The following is a 26,913-nucleotide window of genomic DNA, read 5'->3' on the forward strand; positions in this document are numbered from 1 at the left end:
CTCACTCACACACACAAACACAATGACACACTCATATACACACTCACACACTCATTCCCAATCACACTTACACTCTCACAAACTCACACACACTCACAGACACATGAGCACTCACGCACATTGACACAGTGCCATAAACAGTCACACACCTACACACATGTAGACACACCCACAAACACACAGACACACAGACTCACACGCATTCACACTCACAATCACCCGCTCACACACCCTCACACACCTGCTCACACAAACACATACAGACACACACGCAATAACACTGAAACACTGTCAAACACACTCGCACACCTACACACACAAACAAACAAACACACAAACACAGGCTCACATGCAATCACAAACACACTCACAAATAGTGACACACTCTCACCTGCACACACAGACACACTCACACCCACTCACAGACAAAAACACTCACACACAATCACACACTCGTATACACACTCTCTCCCACTAACACACCTACACACACACAAACAAACGCGTCATCAAACTCACACACACTCACATACAGAAATCACACAGGCACTCAGACACTCCTACACTCACACACACTGTCACACACACTCACAAACACACGCAATCACATAGATTTCTGCACAATCACACACCTACACACACAGACTCACTCACACACTTTCTCACACACAATCACACACACACAATCACCCAATCGTATACACATTCACACACTCACTCCCACTCACACAACAACACTTACACACTATCACAGTCACATGCACTCACACCCACACTAAAACACTCAGACACTCACACCTGCACACAGACGCTCAGAAACTCAACCACAAACACAATCACACACAATAACACACTCGTACACACACTCCCACTCTCACTCACACTCACACTTACACACACACACTCACACACACACATATATTAAACACAAAGGCCCTCAAAACGAAACACCTACACTCAAACGCTCACACACACTCTCACACACCCACACAAAATCACGAAGACTGAGACACTGTTTCACACACTCACACACATACACACAGACACATTCACTCACATTCTCACACACAATCACAAAAACTCAGACAAAATCACACACCCGTATACACACTCACACACACACAAACACTCACACAACTACACTCTCACAAACACACTCCCAAATTCACACACCTACACACAGTAACAATCACATTCTCACACACAATTGCACACACACAATTACGCACCTACACATAGACACACACACATATAGACACACACAAATACTCACACACAAACGCACACTTATATAAACACTCACACAATCACTCCCACTCACACAACTGAAATTTCACAAAGAAACACACTCACACCCACACACACTCAGACTCATTTGCACTCACACACTCACACACTGCTGCACTCACTCATCTACACACACAGAGTCACCAACACACTTTCTCAGAATGTCTCAAACACACACACTCACACACTGCCACAAGCTCTCGCACACCTACTCACACACCAACACACACAGATTCACATGCACTCACACACATACTCACACAATGTCACACACACACTCACACACCTACACACAGAAACACCCACATATTCAGACTGTGAGGCACAAACATGCACACACACACAGACACCCACTCATATACACATTCACTCACTCACTCCCACTCACACACCTGCACTCTCACAAACACCCTAACACACTCTCACCCTTACTCACAGACACACACACACTCAGACAGAAATGCACTCCCATATAGACTCACACAATGTCACACACACACCTAAACAAAAACACACTCACACACACACAAACACAATGACACACTCATATACACACTCACACACTCATTCCCAATCACACCTACACTCTCACAAACTCACACACACACAGACACATGCGCAATCACGCACATTGACACAGTGCGATAAACAGTCACACACCTACACACATATAGACACACCCACAAACACACAGACACACAGACTCACACGCATTCACACTCACAATCACCCGGTCACACACACTCACACACCTACTCACACAAACACTTACAGACACACACGCAATAACACTGAAACACTGTCAAACACACTCGCATACCTACACACACAAACAAACAAACACACAAACACAGGCTCACATGCAAACACAAACACACTCACAAATAGTGACACACTCACACCTGCACACACAGACACACTCACACCCACTCACAGACATAAACACTCACACACAATCACACACTCGTATACACACACTCTCCCACTAACACACCTACACACACAAAAAAAACGCATCATCAAACACACACACTCACATACAGAAATCACACAGGCACTCAGACACTCCTACACTCACACACACTGTCACACACACTCACAAACACACGCAATCACATAGATTTCGGCACAATCACACACCTACACACACAGACTCACTCACACACATTCTCACACACAATCACACAGACACACAATCACCCAAACGTGTACACATTCACACACTCACTCCCACTCACAGAACTACACACACACACTCTCAAAGTCACATGCACTCACACCCACACTAAAACCGTCAGACACAAACACCTGCACACAAAGAAGCTCATAAACTCACCCACAAACACAATCACACACAATAACACACTTGTACACACACCCCCACTCTCACTCTCACTCATACTTACACACACACACACTCACACACACACATATATTAACCACAAAGGCCCTCAAACAGAAACACCTACACTCAAACGCTCACACACACTCTCACACACCCACACAAAATCACGAAGACTGAGACACTGTTTCACACATTTACACACATACACACAGACACATTCACTCACATTCTCACACACAATCACAAAAACTCAGACAAAATCATACACCCGTATATACACTCACATACACACAAACAGTCACACAACTTCACTCTAACATACACACTCACACATTCACACACCTACACACACAAGCACCCACATTCTCACACACACAATTATGCACCTACACATAGACACCCACACATATAGACACACACACATACACACAATCACACACGATCACTCACAATCGCACACTTATATACACCGTCACACCATCACTCCCACTCACACAACTAGAATTTCACAAAGAAACACACTCACACCCACACACACTCACAGACACATTCCCACTCACACACTCACACACTGCTTCACTCACACATCTACACACACAGAGACACCAACACACAATCACAGAATGTCACAAACACACACACTCACACACTGCCACATGCTCTCACACACCTACTCACACACCAACACACACAGATTCATATACACTCACACACACTCACACAATGTCACACACACACTCACACACCTACACACAGAAACACCCACATATTCAGACTGTCAGGCACACACATGCACACACACACAGTCACCCACTCATATACACATTCACTCACTCACTCCCACTCACACACCTGCACTCTCACAAACACCCTAACACACTCTCACACTTACTCACAGACACACACACACTCAGACAGAAATGCACTCCCACATAGACTCACACAATGACACACACAGACCTAAACAAAAACACACTCACACACACACAAACACAATGACACTCTCATATACACCCTCACACACTCATTCCCAATCACACCTACACTCTCACAATCTCACACACACACACAGACTCATGCCCACTCACGCTCATTGACTCTGTGCCATAAAGAGTTTCACACCTACACACATATAGACACACTTCACAAACACACAGACACACAGACTCACACGCATTCACACACACAATCATACTGTCACACACACTCACACACCTACTCACACAAACACTTACAGACACACACGCACTAACACTCACTCAAACACTGTCAAACACACTCGCACACCTACACAGAAACAATACAACACACAAACACAGACTCACATGCAATCACAAACACTCACAAATAGTCACACACTCTCACCTGCACACACAAACACACACCCACTCACAGACAAAAACACTCACACACAATCACACACTCGTATACACACTCTCTCCCACTAACACACCTACACACACACAAACAAACGCATCATCAAACACACACACACTCACATACAGAAATCACACAGGCACTCACACACTCCTACAATCACACACAGACACACACCCTCACAAACACACACAATCACACAGGGTTCTGCACAATCACACACCTACACACACAGACTCACTCAGACATTCTCACACACAATCACATACACTCACACACAGTCACCCAATCGTATACACATTCACACACTCACTCCCACTCACACAACTACACACACACACTCACAGAGTCACATGCACTCACACCCACACTAAAACGGTCAGACACACACACCTGCACACAAAGACGCTCAGACACTCACCCACAAACACAATCACACACAATAACACACTCGTACACACACTCAGACTCTCACACCAACTCACACCTACACACACACACACTCACACACACACATATAATAACCACAAAGGGACTCAAACAGACACAGCTACACTCAAACACACACACACTCTCACACACCCACACAAAATCATGAAGACTGAGACACTGTTTCAGACACTCACACACATACACACAGTCACAATCATTCACATTCTCACAAACAATCACAAAAACTCAGACACAATCACACACCAGTATACACACTCACTCACACACAAACACTCACACAACTACACTCTCACAAACACACTCACACATTCACACACCTACACACAGAAACAACCACATTCTCACACACATTTGCACACACACAATTACGCAACTACACAGACACACATATAGACACACACACGTACTCACACACAATCACACACACACACAATCGCACTCTTATATACACACTCACAGAATCACTCCCACTCACACAACTAGAATTTCACAAAGAAACAACACCCACACACACTCACAGACTCATTCGCACTCACACACTCACACACTGCTGCACTCACACATCTACACACACAGAGACACCAACACACATTCACAGAATGTCACAAACACACACACTCACACAATGCCACAAGCTCTCTCACACCTACTCACACAGCAACACACACAGATTCACATGCACTCACACACACTCACACAATGTCACACACACACTCACACAATGTCACACACACACTCACACACCTACACACAGAAACACCCACATATTCAGACAGTCAGGCACACACATGCACACACACACAGTCACCCACTCATATACACATTCACTCACTCACTCCCACTCACATCCCTGCACTCTCACAAACACCCTAACACACTCTCACACTTACACACAGACACACAAACACTCAGACAGAAATACACTCCCACATAGACTCACACAATGTCACACACACACCTAAACGAAAACACACTCACTCACAAACACAAACACAATGACACACTCATATACACACTCACACACTCATTCCCAATTACACCTACACACTCACAAACTGACACACACACAGACAAAAACACTCTCTCACACACACAAACACAATGACACACTCATATACACACACACACTCATTCCCAATCACACCTACACACTCACAAACTCACACACACACACAGACTCATGAGCACTCACGCACATTGACACAGTGCCATAATCAGTCACACACCTACACACATGTAGACACACCCATAAAACACACAGACACACAGACTCACACGCATTCTCACTCACAATCACCCGGTCACACACACTCACACACCTACTCACACAAACACAGACACACACGAACTAACACTGAAACACTGTCAAACACAATCGCACACCTACACAGACAAACAAACCAACACACAAACACAGGCTCACATTCAATCACAAACACACTCACAAATAGTGACACACTCTCACCTGCACACACAGACACACTCACACCCACTCACAGACAAAAACACTCACACACAATCACACACTCGTATAAAAACTCTCTCCCACTAACACACCTACACACACACTAACAAACGCATGATCAAACACACACACACTCACATACAGAAATCACAAAAGGCACTCAGACACTCCTACACTCACACACACTGTCACACACACTCACAAACACACGCAATCACACAGATTTCTGCACAATCACACACCTACACACACAGACTCACTCACACACATTCTCACACACAATCACACACACACACAATCACCCAGTCGTATACACATTCACACACTCACTCCCACTCACACAACTACACACACACACTCTCACAGAGTCACATGCACTCACACCCACACTAAAACTGTCAGACACACACACCTGCACACAAAGAAGCTCAGAAACTCAACCACAAACACAATCACACACAATAACACACTCGTACACACACTCCCACTCTCACTCACACTCACACTTACACACACACACACTCACACACACACATATATTAACCACAAAGGCCCTCAAAAAGAAACACCTACACTCAAACGCTCACACACACTCTCACACACCCACACAAAATCACGAAGTCTGAGACACTGTTTCACACACTCACACACATACACACAGACACATTCACTCACATTCAACCACACAATCACAAAAACTCAGACACAATCACACACCCGTATACACACTCACACACACACAAACACTCACACAACTACACTCTCACAAACACACACATTCACACACCTACACACAGAATCACCCACATTTTCACACACAATTGCACACACACAATTACGCACCTACACATAGACGCACACACATATAATCACACACACATACTCACACACAGTCACACACACTCACACACAATCGCACACTTATATACACACTCACACAGTCACTCCCACTCACACAAATGAAATTTCACATAGAAACACACTCGCACCCAGACACACTCACAGACTCATTCGCACTCACACACTCACACACTGCTGCACTCACTCATCTACACACACAGAGACACCAACACACATTCTCAGAATGTCTCAAACACACACACTCACACACTGCCACAAGCTCTCGCACACCTACTCACACACCAACATACACAGATTCACATGCACTCACACACACACTCACACAATGTCACACACACACTCACACACCTGCACACAGAAACACCCACATATTCAGACTGTCAGGCACAAACATGCACACACACACAGTCACCCACTCATATACACATTCACTCACTCACTCCCACTCACACACCTGAACTCTCACAAACACCCTAACACACTCTCACACTTACTCACAGACACACACACACTCAGACAGAAATGCACTCCCACATAGACTCACACAATGTCACACACACAACTAAACAAAAACACACTCACACACACACACAAACACAATGACACTCTCATATACACCCTCACACCCTCATTCCCAATCACACCTACACTCTCACAATCTCACACACACACACAGACTCATGCGCACTCACGCACATTGACACTGTGCCATAAAGAGTCACACACCTACACACATATAGACACACTTCACAAACACACAGACACACAGACTCACACGCATTCACACACACAATCACACTGTCACACACACTCACACCCCTACTCACACAAACACTTACAGGCACACACGCACTATCGCTCACTCAAACACTGTCAAACACACTCGCACACCTACACACACAAACAAAACAACACACAAACACAGGCTCACATGAAATCACACACACACTCACAAATAGTCACACACTCTCACCTGCACACACAGACACACTCACACCCACTCACAGACAAAAACACTGACACACAATCACACACTCGTATACACACTCACTCCCACTAACACACCTACACACACACAAACAATCGCATCATCAAACACACACACACTCACATACAGAAATCACACAGGCACTCAGACACTCCTACACTCACACACACTGTACCACACCCTCACAAACACACACAATCACACAGGGTTCAGAACAATCACACACCTACACACACAGACTCACTCACACACATTCTCACACACAATCACACACTCACACACAATCACTCAATCGTATACACATTCACACACTCACTCCCACTCACAGAACTACACACACACACTCTCACAGAGTCACATGCACTCACACCCACACAAAACCGTCAGACACACACACCTGCACACAAAGATGCTCAGACACTCACCCACAAACACTATCACACACATTAACACACTTGTACACACACTCCGACTCTCACACCAACTCACACCTACACACACACACTCACACACACACATATAATAACCACAAAGGCCCTCAAACAGACACAGCTACACTCAAACACACACAGACTCTCACACACCCACACAAAATCATGAAGACTGAGACACTGTTTCAGACACCCACACACATACACACAGTCACAATCACTCACATTCTCACAATCACAAAAACTCAGACACAATCACACACCGGTATACACACACAGACACACACACACACTCACACAACTACACTCTCACAAACACACTCACATATTCACACACCTACAACAGAAGGACCCACATTCTCACACACATTTGCACACACAAAATTACGCACCTACACAGACACACACATATAGACACACAAACGTTCTCACCCACAATCACACACACTCACACACAATCGCACACTTATATACACACTCACACAATCACTCCCACTCACACAACTAGAATTTCACAAAGAATCACACTCACACCCACACACACTCACAGACTCATTCGCACTCACACACTCACACACTGCTGCACTCACTCATCTACACACACAGAGACACCAACACACATTCTCAGGATGTCTCAAACACACACACTCACACACTGCCACAAGCTCTCGCACACCTACTCACACACCAACACACACAGATTCACATGCACTCACACACACACTCACACAATGTCACACACACACTCACACACCTACACACAGAAACACCCACATATTCAGACTGTCAGGCACACACATGCACACACACACAGTCACCCACTCATATACACATTCACTCACTCACTCCCACTCACACACCTGCACTCTCACAAGCACCCTAACACACTCTCACACTTACACACACACACACACTCAGACAGAAATGCACTCCCACATAGACTCACACAATGTCACACAAACACCTAAACGAAAACACACTCACTCACACACACAAACACAATGACACACTCATATAAACACTCACACACTCATTCCCAAACACACCTACACACTCACAAAATCACACACACCCAGACAAAAAAACAAACACACACAAACACAATGACACACTCATATACACACTCACACACTCATTCCCAATCACACCTACACTCTCACAAACTCACACACACACACAAAGACACATGAGCACTCACGCACATTGACTCAGTGCCATAAACAGTCACACACCTACACACATGTAGACACACCCACAAACACACAGACACACAGACTCACACGCATTCACACACACAATCACCCGGTCACACACACTCACACACCTACTCACACAAACACTTACAGACACACGCACTAACACTGAAACACTGTCAAACACACTCGCACACCTACACACACAAACCAACACACAAACACAGTCTCACATGCAAACACAAACACACTCACAAATAGTCACACACTCTCACTTGCACACACAAACACACTCACACACATTCTCACACACAATCACACACACACAATCACCCAATTGTATACACATTCACACACTCACTCCCACTCACACAACTACACACACACTCTCACAGAGTCACATGCACTAACACCCACACTAAAACGGTCAGACACACACACCTGCACACAAAGACGCTCAGAAACTCATCCACAAACACAATCACGCACAATAACACACTCGTACACACACTCCCACTCTCACTCCCACTCACAACTACACACACACGCACTCACACAAACACACATATAATAACCACAAAGGCCCTCAAACAGACACTCCTACACTCTAATGCTCACACACACTCTCACACACCCACACAAAATCACAAAGACTGAGACACTGTTTCACACACTCACACATACACACAGACACATTCACTCACATTCTCACACACAATCACAAAACTCAGACACAATCACACACCCGTATACACACTCACACACACACAAACACTCACACAACTACACTCTCCATACACACTCACACATTCACACACCTACACACAGAATCACCCACATTTTCACACACAATTGCACACACACAATTACGCACCTACACATAGGCACACACTCATATAAGCACACACACATTATCACACACACTCACACACAATCGCACACTTATATACACACTCACACAATCACTCCCACTCACACAACTGAAATTTCACAAAGAAACACACTCACACCCACACACACTCACAGACTCATTCGCACTCACACACTGCTGCACTCACTCATCTACACACACAGAGACACCAACACACAATCACAGAATGTCACAAACACACACACTCACACACTGCCACAAGCTCTCGCACACCTACTCACACACCAACACACACAGATTCACATGCACTCACACACACACTCACACAATGTCACACACACACTCACACACCTACACACAGAAACACAAACATATTCAGACTGTCAGGCACAAACATGCACACACACACAGTCACCCACTCATATACACATTCACTCACTCACTCCCACTCACACACCTGCACTCCCACAAACACCCTAACACACTCTCACCCTTACTCACAGACACACACGCACTCAGACAGAAATACACTCCCACATAGACTCACACAATGTCACACACACACCTAAACAAAAACACACTCACACACACACAAACACAATGACACACTCATATACACACTCACACACTCATTTCCAATCACACCTACACACTCACAAACTCACACACACACAAACACATGAGCACTCACGCACATTGACACAGTGCCATAAACAGTCACACACCTACACACATATAGACACACTTCACAAACACACAGACACAAAGACTCACACGCATTCACACACACAATCCCACTGTCACACACACTCACACACCTACTCACACAAACACTTACAGACACACGCACTAACACTCAAACACTGTCAAACACACTCGCACACCTACACACACAAACAAAACAACACACAAACACAGGCTCACATGCAATCACACACACACTCACAAATAGTCACACACTCTCACCTGCACTCACAGACACACTCACACCCACTCACAGACAAAAACACACACACAATCACACACTCGTATACATACTCTCTCCCACTAACACACCTACACACACACAAACAAACGCATCATCAAACACACACACTCACATACAGAAATCACACAGGCACTCAGACACTACTACACTCACACACACTGTCACACACACTCACAAACACACGCAATCACACAGATTTCGGCACATACACACACCTACACACACAGATTCACTCACACACATTCTCACACACAATCACACACACACAATCACCCAATCGTATACTCATTCACACACTCTCTCCCACTCACACAACTACACACACACACTCACAGAGTCACATGCACTCACACCCACACTAAAACAGTCAGACACACACACCTGCACACAAAGACGCTCAGAAACTCAACCACAAACACAATCACACACAATAACACACTTGTACACACACTCCCACACTCACTCCCAATCACACTTACACACACACACACTCACACACACATATTAACCACAAAGGCCCTCAAAAAGAAACACCTACACTCAAACGCTCACACACACTCTCACACACCCACACAAAATCACGAAGACTGAGACACTGTTTCACACACTCACACACATACACACAGACACATTCACACACATTCTCACACACAATCACAAAATCTCAGACACAATCACACACCCGTATACACACTCACACACACACAAACACTCACACAACTACACTCTCACAAACACTCACACATTGACACACCTACACACAGAAGCACCCACATTATCACACACATTTGCACAAACACAATTACGCACCTACACATAGACACACACACATATAGGCACACACACAATCACACACACTCACACACAATCGCACACTTATATACACACTCACACATTCACTCCCACTCACACAACAAAAATTTCACAAAGAAACACACTCACACCCACACACACTCACAGACCCATTCGCACTCACACACTCACACACTGCTGCACTCACTCATCTACACACACAGAGACACCAACACACATTCTCAGAATGTCTCAAACACACACTCTCACACACTGCCACAAGCTCTCGCACACCTACTCACACACCAACACACACAGATTCACTTGCACTCACACACACACTCACACAATGTCACACACACACTCACACACCTACACACAGAAACACCCACATATTCAGACTGTCAGGCACAAACATGCACACACACACAGTCACCCACTCATATACACATTCACTCACTCACTCCCACTCACACACCTGCACTCTCACAAACACCCTAACACACTCTCACCGTTACTCACAGACACACACACTCAGACAGAAATGCACTCCCACATAGACTCAAACAATGTCACACAGAGACCTAAACAAAAACACACTCACACACACACAAACACAATGACACACTCATATACATACTCACACACTCATTCCCAATCACACTTACACTCTCACAAACTCACACACACACACAGACACGAGCACTCACGCATATTGACACAGTGCCATAAACAGTCACACACCTACACACATGTAGACACACCCACAAACACACAGACACACAGACTCACACGCATTCACACTCACAATCACCCGGTCACACACACTCACACACCTGCTCACACAAACACATACAGACACACACGCAATAACACTGAAACACTGTCAAACACACTCGCACACCTACACACACAAACAAACCAACACACAAACACAGGCTCACATGCAATCACAAACACACTCACAAATAGTGACACACTCTCACCTGCACACACAGACACACTCACACCCACTCACAGACAAAAACACTCACACACAATCACACACTCGTATACACACTCTGTCCCACTAACACACCTACACACACACAAACAAACGCATCATCAAACACACACACTCACATACAGAAATCACACAGGCACTCAGACACTCCTACACTCACACACACTGTCACACACACTCACAAACACACGCAATCACACAGATTTCGGCACAATCACACACCTACACACACAGACTCACTCACACACATTCTCACACACAATCACACACACACAGTCACCCAATCGTATACACATTCACACACTCACTCCCACTCACACAACTACACACACACACTCTCACAGAGTCACATGCACTCACACCCACACTAAAACGGTCAGACACACACACCTGCACACAAAGACGCTCAGACACTCAACCACAAACACAATCACACTCAATAACACACTCGTACACACATTCCCACTCTCACTCCCACTCACACTTACACACACACTCTCACACACACACATATAATAACCACAAAGGCACTCAAAAAGACACACATACACTCAAACGCTCACACACACTCTCACACACCCACACAAAATCACGAAGACTGAGACACTGTTTCACACACTCACACACATACACACAGACACATTCACTCACATTCTCACACACAATCACAAAACTCTGACACAATCACAAACCCGTATACACACTCACACACACACAAACACTCACACAACTACACTCTCACAAACATACTCACACATTCACACACCTACACACAGAAGCACCCACATTCTCACACACATTTGCACACACACAATTACGCACCTACACATAGAAACACACACATACTCACACACAACCACACACACTCACACACAAACGCCCACTTATATACACACTCACACAATCACTCCCACTCACACAACTAGAATTTCACAAAGAAACACACTCACACCCACACACACTCACAGACACATTCCCACTCACACACTCACACTGCTGCACTCACACATCTACACACACAGAGACACCAACACACAATCACAGAATGTCACAAACACACACACTCACACACTGCCACAAGCTCTCGCACACCTACTCACACACCAACACACACAGATTCACATGCACTCACACACACTCACACAATGTCACACACACTCTCACACACCTACACACAGAAACACCCACATATTCAGACTGTCAGGCAACACACATGCACACACACACAGTCACCCACTCATATACACATTCACTCACTCACTCCCACTCACACACCTGCACTCTCACAAACACCCTAACACACTCTCACACTTACACACAGACACACACACACTCAGACAGAAATGCACTCCCACATAGACTCACACAATGTCACACACAGACCTAAACAAAAACACACTCACACACACACAAACACAATGACACACTCATATACATACTCACACACTCATTCCCAATCACACTGACACTCTCACCAACTCACACACACACACAGACACATGAGCACTCACGCGCATTGACACAGTGCCATAAACAGTCACACACCTACACACATGTAGACACACCCACAAACACACAGACACACAGACTCACACTCATTCACACACACAATCACCCGGTCACACACACTCACTCACCTACTCACACAAACACTTACAGACACACACGCACTCACACTTAAACACTGTCAAACACACTCGCACACCTACACACACAAACAAACCAACACACAAACACAGGCTCACATGCAATCACAAACACACTCACAAATACTGACACACTCACACCTGCACACACAGACACACTCACACCCACTCACAGACATAAACACTCACACACAATCACACACTCGTGTACACACACTCTCCCACTGACACACCTACACACACACAAAAAAACGCATCATCAAACACACACACACTCACATACAGAAATCACACAGGCACTCAGACACTCCTACACTCACACACACTGTCACACACACTCACAAAAACACGCAATCACATAAATTTCGGCACAATCACACACCTACACACACAGACTCACTCACACACATTCTCACACACAATCACACACAAACACAATCACCCAATCGTGTACACATTCACACACTCACTCCCACTCACACAACTACACACACACACTCTCACAGTCTCATGCACTCACACCCACACTAAAACCGTCAGACCACACACCTGCACACAAAGCTCAGAAACTCACCCACAAACACAATCACACACAAAAACACACTTGTACACACACTCCCACTCTCACTCACACTCACACTTACACACACAAACACTCACACCACACATATATTAACCACAAAGGCCCTCAAAAAGAAAAACCTACACTCAAACGCTCACACACACTCTCACACACCCACACAAAATCACGAAGACTGAGACACTGTTTCACACATTCACACACATACACACAGACACCTTCACTCACATTCTCACACACAATCACAAAATCTCAGACACAATCACACACCGTATACACACTCACACACACACAAACACTCACACAACTTCACTCTCACAAACACACTCACACATTCACAGACCTACACACAGAAGCACCCACATTCTCACATACACAATTACGCACCTACACATAGACACACACACATATAGTCACACACACATACACACAATCACACACACTCACACACAAACGCACACTTATATACACACACACAATCACTCCCACACACACAAATAGTATTTCAAAAAAACACACTCACACCCACACACACTCACAGACACATTCCCACTCACACACTGCTGCACTCACACATCTACACACACAGAGACACCAACACACAATCTCAGAATGTCACAAACACACACACTCACACACTGCCACAAGCTCTCGCACACCTTTTCACACACCAACACACACAGATTCATATGCACTCACACACACTCACACAATGTCACACACACACTCACACAATGTCACACACACACTCACACAACTACACACAGAAACACCCACATATTCAGACTGTCAGGCACACACATGCACACACACAATCACCCACTCATATACACATTCAATCACTCACTGCCACTCACACACCTGCACTCTCAAAAACACCCTAACACACTCTCACACTTACTCACAGACACACACTCTCAGACAGAAATGCACTCCCACATAGACACACAATGTCACACACACCTAAACAAAAACACACTCACACACACACACAAACACAATGACACACTCATATACACTCTCACAGACTCATTCCCAATCAAACATACACTCTCACAAATTCACACACACACACAGACACATGAGCACTCACGCACATTGACACAGTGCCATAAAGAGTCACACACCTACACACATATAGACACACATCACAAACACACAGACACACAGACTCACACGCATTCACACACACAATCACACTGTCACACACACTCACACACCTACTCACACAAACACTTACAGACACACACGCACTAACACTCACTCAAACACTGTCAAACACACTCGCACACCTACACACACAAACAAAACAACACACAAACACAGGCTCACATGCAATCACACACACACTCACAAATAGTCACACACTCTCACCTGCACTCACAGACACACTCACACCCACTCACAGACAAAAACACACACACAATCACACACTCGTATACATACTCTCTCCCACTAACACACCTACACACACACAAACAAACGCATCATCAAACACACACACTCACATACAGTAATCACACAGGCACTCAGACACTACTACACTCACACACACTGTCACACACACTCACAAACACACGCAATCACACAGATTTCGGCACATACACACACCTACACACACAGATTCACTCACACACATTCTCACACACAATCACACACACACAATCACCCAATCGTATACTCATTCACACACTCTCTCCCACTCACACAACTACACACACACACACTCACAGAGTCACATGCACTCACACCCACACTAAAACAGTCAGACACACACACCTGCACACAAAGACGCTCAGAAACTCAACCACAAACACAATCACACACAATAACACACTTGTACACACACTCCCACACTCACTCCCAATCACACTTACACACACACACACTCACACACACATATTAACCACAAAGGCCCTCAAAAAGAAACACCTACACTCAAACGCTCACACACACTCTCACACACCCACACAAAATCACGAAGACTGAGACACTGTTTCACACACTCACACACATACACACAGACACATTCACACACATTCTCACACACAATCACAAAATCTCAGACACAATCACACACCCGTATACACACTCACACACACACAAACACTCACACAACTACACTCTCACAAACACTCACACATTGACACACCTACACACAGAAGCACCCACATTATCACACACATTTGCACAAACACAATTACGCACCTACACATAGACACACACACATATAGGCACACACACAATCACACACACTCACACACAATCGCACACTTATATACACACTCACACATTCACTCCCACTCACACAACAAAAATTTCACAAAGAAACACACTCACACCCACACACACACTCACAGACCCATTCGCACTCACACACTCACACACTGCTGCACTCACTCATCTACACACACAGAGACACCAACACACATTCTCAGAATGTCTCAAACACACACTCTCACACACTGCCACAAGCTCTCGCACACCTACTCACACACCAACACACACAGATTCACTTGCACTCACACACACACTCACACAATGTCACACACACACTCACACACCTACACACAGAAACACCCACATATTCAGACTGTCAGGCACAAACATGCACACACACACAGTCACCCACTCATATACACATTCACTCACTCACTCCCACTCACACACCTGCACTCTCACAAACACCCTAACACACTCTCACCGTTACTCACAGACACACACACTCAGACAGAAATGCACTCCCACATAGACTCAAACAATGTCACACAGAGACCTAAACAAAAACACACTCACACACACACAAACACAATGACACACTCATATACATACTCACACACTCATTCCCAATCACACTTACACTCTCACAAACTCACACACACACACAGACACGAGCACTCACGCATATTGACACAGTGCCATAAACAGTCACACACCTACACACATGTAGACACACCCACAAACACACAGACACACAGACTCACACGCATTCACACTCACAATCACCCGGTCACACACACTCACACACCTGCTCACACAAACACATACAGACACACACGCAATAACACTGAAACACTGTCAAACACACTCGCACACCTACACACACAAACAAACCAACACACAAACACAGGCTCACATGCAATCACAAACACACTCACAAATAGTGACACACTCTCACCTGCACACACAGACACACTCACACCCACTCACAGACAAAAACACTCACACACAATCACACACTCGTATACACACTCTCTCCCACTAACACACCTACACACACACAAACAAACGCATCATCAAACACACACACACTCACATACAGAAATCACACAGGCACTCAGACACTCCTACACTCACACACACTGTCACACACACTCACAAACACACGCAATCACACAGATTTCGGCACAATCACACACCTACACACACAGACTCACTCACACACATTCTCACACACAATCACACACACACAGTCACCCAATCGTATACACATTCACACACTCACTCCCACTCACACAACTACACACACACACTCTCACAGAGTCACATGCACTCACACCCACACTAAAACGGTCAGACACACACACCTGCACACAAAGACGCTCAGACACTCAACCACAAACACAATCACACTCAATAACACACTCGTACACACATTCCCACTCTCACTCCCACTCACACTTACACACACACTCTCACACACACACATATAATAACCACAAAGGCACTCAAAAAGACACACATACACTCAAACGCTCACACACACTCTCACACACCCACACAAAATCACGAAGACTGAGACACTGTTTCACACACTCACACACATACACACAGACACATTCACTCACATTCTCACACACAATCACAAAACTCTGACACAATCACAAACCCGTATACACACTCACACACACACAAACACTCACACAACTACACTCTCACAAACACACTCACACATTCACACACCTACACACAGAAGCACCCACATTCTCACACACATTTGCACACACACAATTACGCACCTACACATAGAAACACACACATACTCACACACAACCACACACACTCACACACAAACGCCCACTTATATACACACTCACACAATCACTCCCACTCACACAACTAGAATTTCACAAAGAAACACACTCACACCCACACACACTCACAGACACATTCCCACTCACACACTCACACTGCTGCACTCACACATCTACACAACACAGAGACACCCAACACACAATCACAGAATGTCACAAACACACACACTCACACACTGCCACAAGCTCTCGCACACCTACTCACACACCAACACACACAGATTCACATGCACTCACACACACTCACACAATGTCACACACACTCTCACACACCTACACACAGAAACACCCACATATTCAGACTGTCAGGCAACACACATGCACACACACACAGTCACCCACTCATATACACATTCACTCACTTCACTCCCACTCACACACCTGCACTCTCACAAACACCCTAACACACTCTCACACTTACACACAGACACACACACACTCAGACAGAAATGCACTCCCACATAGACTCACACAATGTCACACACAGACCTAAACAAAAACACACTCACACACACACAAACACAATGACACACTCATATACATACTCACACACTCATTCCCAATCACACTGACACTCCTCACCAACTCACACACACACACAGACACAAGAGCACTCACGCGCATTGACACAGTGCCATAAACAGTCACACACCTACACACATGTAGACACAACCCCACAAACACACAGACACACAGACTCACACTCATTCACACACACAATCACACCGGTCACACACACTCACTCCACCTACTCACACAAACACTTACAGACACACACGCACTCACACTTAAACACTGTCAAACACACTCGCACACCTACACACACAAACAAACCAACACACAAACACAGGCTCACATGCAATCACAAACACATCTCACAAATACTGACACACTCACACCTGCACACACAGACACACTCACACCCACTCACAGACATAAACACTCACACACAATCACACACCTCGTGTACACACACTCTCCCACTGACACACCTACACACCCAAATAAAACGCATCATCAAACACACACACACTCACATACAAGAAATCACACAGGCACTCAGACACTCCTACACTCACACACACTGTCACACACACTCACAAAAACACGCAATCACATAGATTTCGCACAATCACACACCTACACACACAGACTCACTCACACACATTCTCACACAGAATCACACACAAACACAATCACCCAATCGTGTACACATTCACACACTCACTCCCACTCACACAACTACACACACACACTCTCACAGTCTCATGCACTCACACCCACACTAAAACCGTCAGACCACACACCTGCACACAAAGCTCAGAAACTCACCCACAAACACAATCACACACAAAAACACACTTGTACACACACTCCCACTCTCACTCACACTCACACTTACACACACAAACACTCACACCACACATATATTAACCACAAAGGCCCTCAAAAAGAAAAACCTACACTCAAACGCTCACACACACTCTCACACACCCACACAAAATCACGAAGACTGAGACACTGTTTCACACATTCACACACATACACACAGACACCTTCACTCACATTCTCACACACAATCACAAAATCTCAGACACAATCACACACCGTATACACACTCACACACACACAAACACTCACACAACTTCACTCTCACAAACACACTCACACATTCACAGACCTACACACAGAAGCACCCACATTCTCACATACACAATTACGCACCTACACATAGACACACACACATATAGTCACACACACATACACACAATCACACACACTCACACACAAAGCACACTTATATACACACACACAATCACTCCCACACACACAAATAGTATTTCAAAAAAACACACTCACACCCACACACACTCACAGACACATTCCCACTCACACACTGCTGCACTCACACATCTACACACACAGAGACACCAACACACAATCTCAGAATGTCACAAACACACACACTCACACACTGCCACAAGCTCTCGCACACCTTTTCACACACCAACACACACAGATTCATATGCACTCACACACACTCACACAATGTCACACACACACTCACACAATGTCACACACACACTCACACAACTACACACAGAAACACCCACATATTCAGACTGTCAGGCACACACATGCACACACACAATCACCCACTCATATACACATTCAATCACTCACTGCCACTCACACACCTGCACTCTCAAAAACACCCTAACACACTCTCACACTTACTCACAGACACACACTCTCAGACAGAAATGCACTCCCACATAGACACACAATGTCACACACACCTAAACAAAAACACACTCACACACACACACAAACACAATGACACACTCATATACACTCTCACAGACTCATTCCCAATCAAACATACACTCTCACAAATTCACACACACACACAGACACATGAGCACTCACGCACATTGACACAGTGCCATAAAGAGTCACACACCTACACACATATAGACACACATCACAAACACACAGACACACAGACTCACACGCATTCACACACACAATCACACTGTCACACACACTCACACACCTACTCACACAAACACTTACAGACACACACGCACTAACACTCACTCAAACACTGTCAAACACACTCGCACACCTACACACACAAACAAAACAACACACAAACACAGGCTCACATGCAATCACACACACACTCACAAATAGTCACACACTCTCACCTGCACTCACAGACACACTCACACCCACTCACAGACAAAAACACACACACAATCACACACTCGTATACATACTCTCTCCCACTAACACACCTACACACACACAAACAAACGCATCATCAAACACACACACTCACATACAGAAATCACACAGGCACTCAGACACTACTACACTCACACACACTGTCACACACACTCACAAACACACGCAATCACACAGATTTCGGCACATACACACACCTACACACACAGATTCACTCACACACATTCTCACACACAATCACACACACACAATCACCCAATCGTATACTCATTCACACACTCTCTCCCACTCACACAACTACACACACACACACTCACAGAGTCACATGCACTCACACCCACACTAAAACAGTCAGACACACACACCTGCACACAAAGACGCTCAGAAACTCAACCACAAACACAATCACACACAATAACACACTTGTACACACACTCCCACACTCACTCCCAATCACACTTACACACACACACACTCACACACACATATTAACCACAAAGGCCCTCAAAAAGAAACACCTACACTCAAACGCTCACACACACTCTCACACACCCACACAAAATCACGAAGACTGAGACACTGTTTCACACACTCACACACATACACACAGACACATTCACACACATTCTCACACACAATCACAAAATCTCAGACACAATCACACACCCGTATACACACTCACACACACACAAACACTCACACAACTACACTCTCACAAACACTCACACATTGACACACCTACACACAGAAGCACCCACATTATCACACACATTTGCACAAACACAATTACGCACCTACACATAGACACACACACATATAGGCACACACACAATCACACACACTCACACACAATCGCACACTTATATACACACTCACACATTCACTCCCACTCACACAACAAAAATTTCACAGAGAAACACACTCACACCCACACACACTCACAGACCCATTCGCACTCACACACTCACACACTGCTGCACTCACTCATCTACACACACAGAGACACCAACACACATTCTCAGAATGTCTCAAACACACACTCTCACACACTGCCACAAGCTCTCGCACACCTACTCACACACCAACACACACAGATTCACTTGCACTCACACACACACTCACACAATGTCACACACACACTCACACACCTACACACAGAAACACCCACATATTCAGACTGTCAGGCACAAACATGCACACACACACAGTCACCCACTCATATACACATTCACTCACTCACTCCCACTCACACACCTGCACTCTCACAAACACCCTAACACACTCTCACCGTTACTCACAGACACACACACTCAGACAGAAATGCACTCCCACATAGACTCAAACAATGTCACACAGAGACCTAAACAAAAACACACTCACACACACACAAACACAATGAAACACTCATATACATACTCACACACTCATTCCCAATCACACTTACACTCTCACAAACTCACACACACACACAGACACGAGCACTCACGCATATTGACACAGTGCCATAAACAGTCACACACCTACACACATGTAGACACACCCACAAACACACAGACACACAGACTCACACGCATTCACACTCACAATCACCCGGTCACACACACTCACACACCTGCTCACACAAACACATACAGACACACACGCAATAACACTGAAACACTGTCAAACACACTCGCACACCTACACACACAAACAAACCAACACACAAACACAGGCTCACATGCAATCACAAACACACTCACAAATAGTGACACACTCTCACCTGCACACACAGACACACTCACACCCACTCACAGACAAAAACACTCACACACAATCACACACTCGTATACACACTCTGTCCCACTAACACACCTACACACACACAAACAAACGCATCATCAAACACACACACTCACATACAGAAATCACACAGGCACTCAGACACTCCTACACTCACACACACTGTCACACACACTCACAAACACACGCAATCACACAGATTTTGGCACAATCACACACCTACACACACAGACTCACTCACACACATTCTCACACACAATCACACACACACAGTCACCCAATCGTATACACATTCACACACTCACTCCCACTCACACAACTACACACACACACTCTCACAGAGTCACATGCACTCACACCCACACTAAAACGGTCAGACACACACACCTGCACACAAAGACGCTCAGACACTCAACCACAAACACAATCACACTCAATAACACACTCGTACACACATTCCCACTCTCACTCCCACTCACACTTACACACACACTCTCACACACACACATATAATAACCACAAAGGCACTCAAAAAGACACACATACACTCAAACGCTCACACACACTCTCACACACCCACACAAAATCACGAAGACTGAGACACTGTTTCACACACTCACACACATACACACAGACACATTCACTCACATTCTCACACACAATCACAAAACTCTGACACAATCACAAACCCGTATACACACTCACACACACACAAACACTCACACAACTACACTCTCACAAACACACTCACACATTCACACACCTACACACAGAAGCACCCACATTCTCACACACATTTGCACACACACAATTACGCACCTACACATAGACACACACACATATAGACACACACACATACTCACACACAATCACACACACTCACACACAATCCCACACTTATATACACACTCACACAATCACTCCCACTCACACAACTAGAATTTCACAAAGAAACACACTCACACCCACACACACTCACAGACACATTCCCACTCACACACTCACACTGCTGCACTCACACATCTACACACACAGAGACACCAACACACAATCACAGAATGTCACAAACACACACACTCACACACTGCCACAAGCTCTCGCACACCTACTCACACACCAACACACACAGATTCACATGCACTCACACACACTCACACAATGTCACACACACTCTCACACACCTACACACAGAAACACCCACATATTCAGACTGTCAGGCAACACACATGCACACACACAGTCACCCACTCATATACACATTCACTCACTCACTCCCACTCACACACCTGCACTCTCACAAACACCCTAACACACTCTCACACTTACACACAGACACACACACACTCAGACAGAAATGCACTCCCACATAGACTCACACAATGTCACACACAGACCTAAACAAAAACACACTCACACACACACAAACACAATGACACACTCATATACATACTCACACACTCATTCCCAATCACACTGACACTCTCACCAACTCACACACACACACAGACACATGAGCATGAGTACTCACACGCATTGACACAGTGCCATAAACAGTCACACACCTACACACATGTAGACACACCCACAAACACACAGACACACAGACTCACACTCATTCACACACACAATCACCCGGTCACACACACTCACTCACCTACTCACACAAACACTTACAGACACACACGCACTCACACTTAAACACTGTCAAACACACTCGCACACCTACACACACAAACAAACCAACACACAAACACAGGCTCACATGCAATCACAAACACACTCACAAATACTGACACACTCACACCTGCACACACAGACACACTCACACCCACTCACAGACATAAACACTCACACACAATCACACACTCGTGTACACACACTCTCCCACTGACACACCTACACACACACAATAAAACGCATCATCAAACACACACACACTCACATACAGAAATCACACAGGCACTCAGACACTCCTACACTCACACACACTGTCACACACACTCACAAAAACACGCAATCACATAGATTTCAGCACAATCACACACCTACACACACAGACTCACTCACACACATTCTCACACAGAATCACACACAAACACAATCACCCAATCGTGTACACATTCACACACTCACTCCCACTCACACAACTACACACACACACTCTCACAGTCTCATGCACTCACACCCACACTAAAACCGTCAGACCACACACCTGCACACAAAGCTCAGAAACTCACCCACAAACACAATCACACACAAAAACACACTTGTACACACACTCCCACTCTCACTCACACTCACACTTACACACACAAACACTCACACCACACATATATTAACCACAAAGGCCCTCAAAAAGAAAAACCTACACTCAAACGCTCACACACACTCTCACACACCCACACAAAATCACGAAGACTGAGACACTGTTTCACACATTCACACACATACACACAGACACCTTCACTCACATTCTCACACACAATCACAAAATCTCAGACACAATCACACACCGTATACACACTCACACACACACAAACACTCACACAACTTCACTCTCACAAACACACTCACACATTCACAGACCTACACACAGAAGCACCCACATTCTCACATACACAATTACGCACCTACACATAGACACACACACATATAGTCACACACACATACACACAATCACACACACTCACACACAAACGCACACTTATATACACACACACAATCACTCCCACACACACAAATAGTATTTCAAAAAAACACACTCACACCCACACACACTCACAGACACATTCCCACTCACACACTGCTGCACTCACACATCTACACACACAGAGACACCAACACACAATCTCAGAATGTCACAAACACACACACTCACACACTGCCACAAGCTCTCGCACACCTTTTCACACACCAACACACACAGATTCATATGCACTCACACACACTCACACAATGTCACACACACACTCACACAATGTCACACACACACTCACACAACTACAC

Source organism: Manis pentadactyla, chromosome 6 (assembly GCF_030020395.1).
Source record: "Manis pentadactyla isolate mManPen7 chromosome 6, mManPen7.hap1, whole genome shotgun sequence".
Classification (NCBI taxonomy): Eukaryota; Metazoa; Chordata; class Mammalia; order Pholidota; family Manidae; genus Manis; species Manis pentadactyla.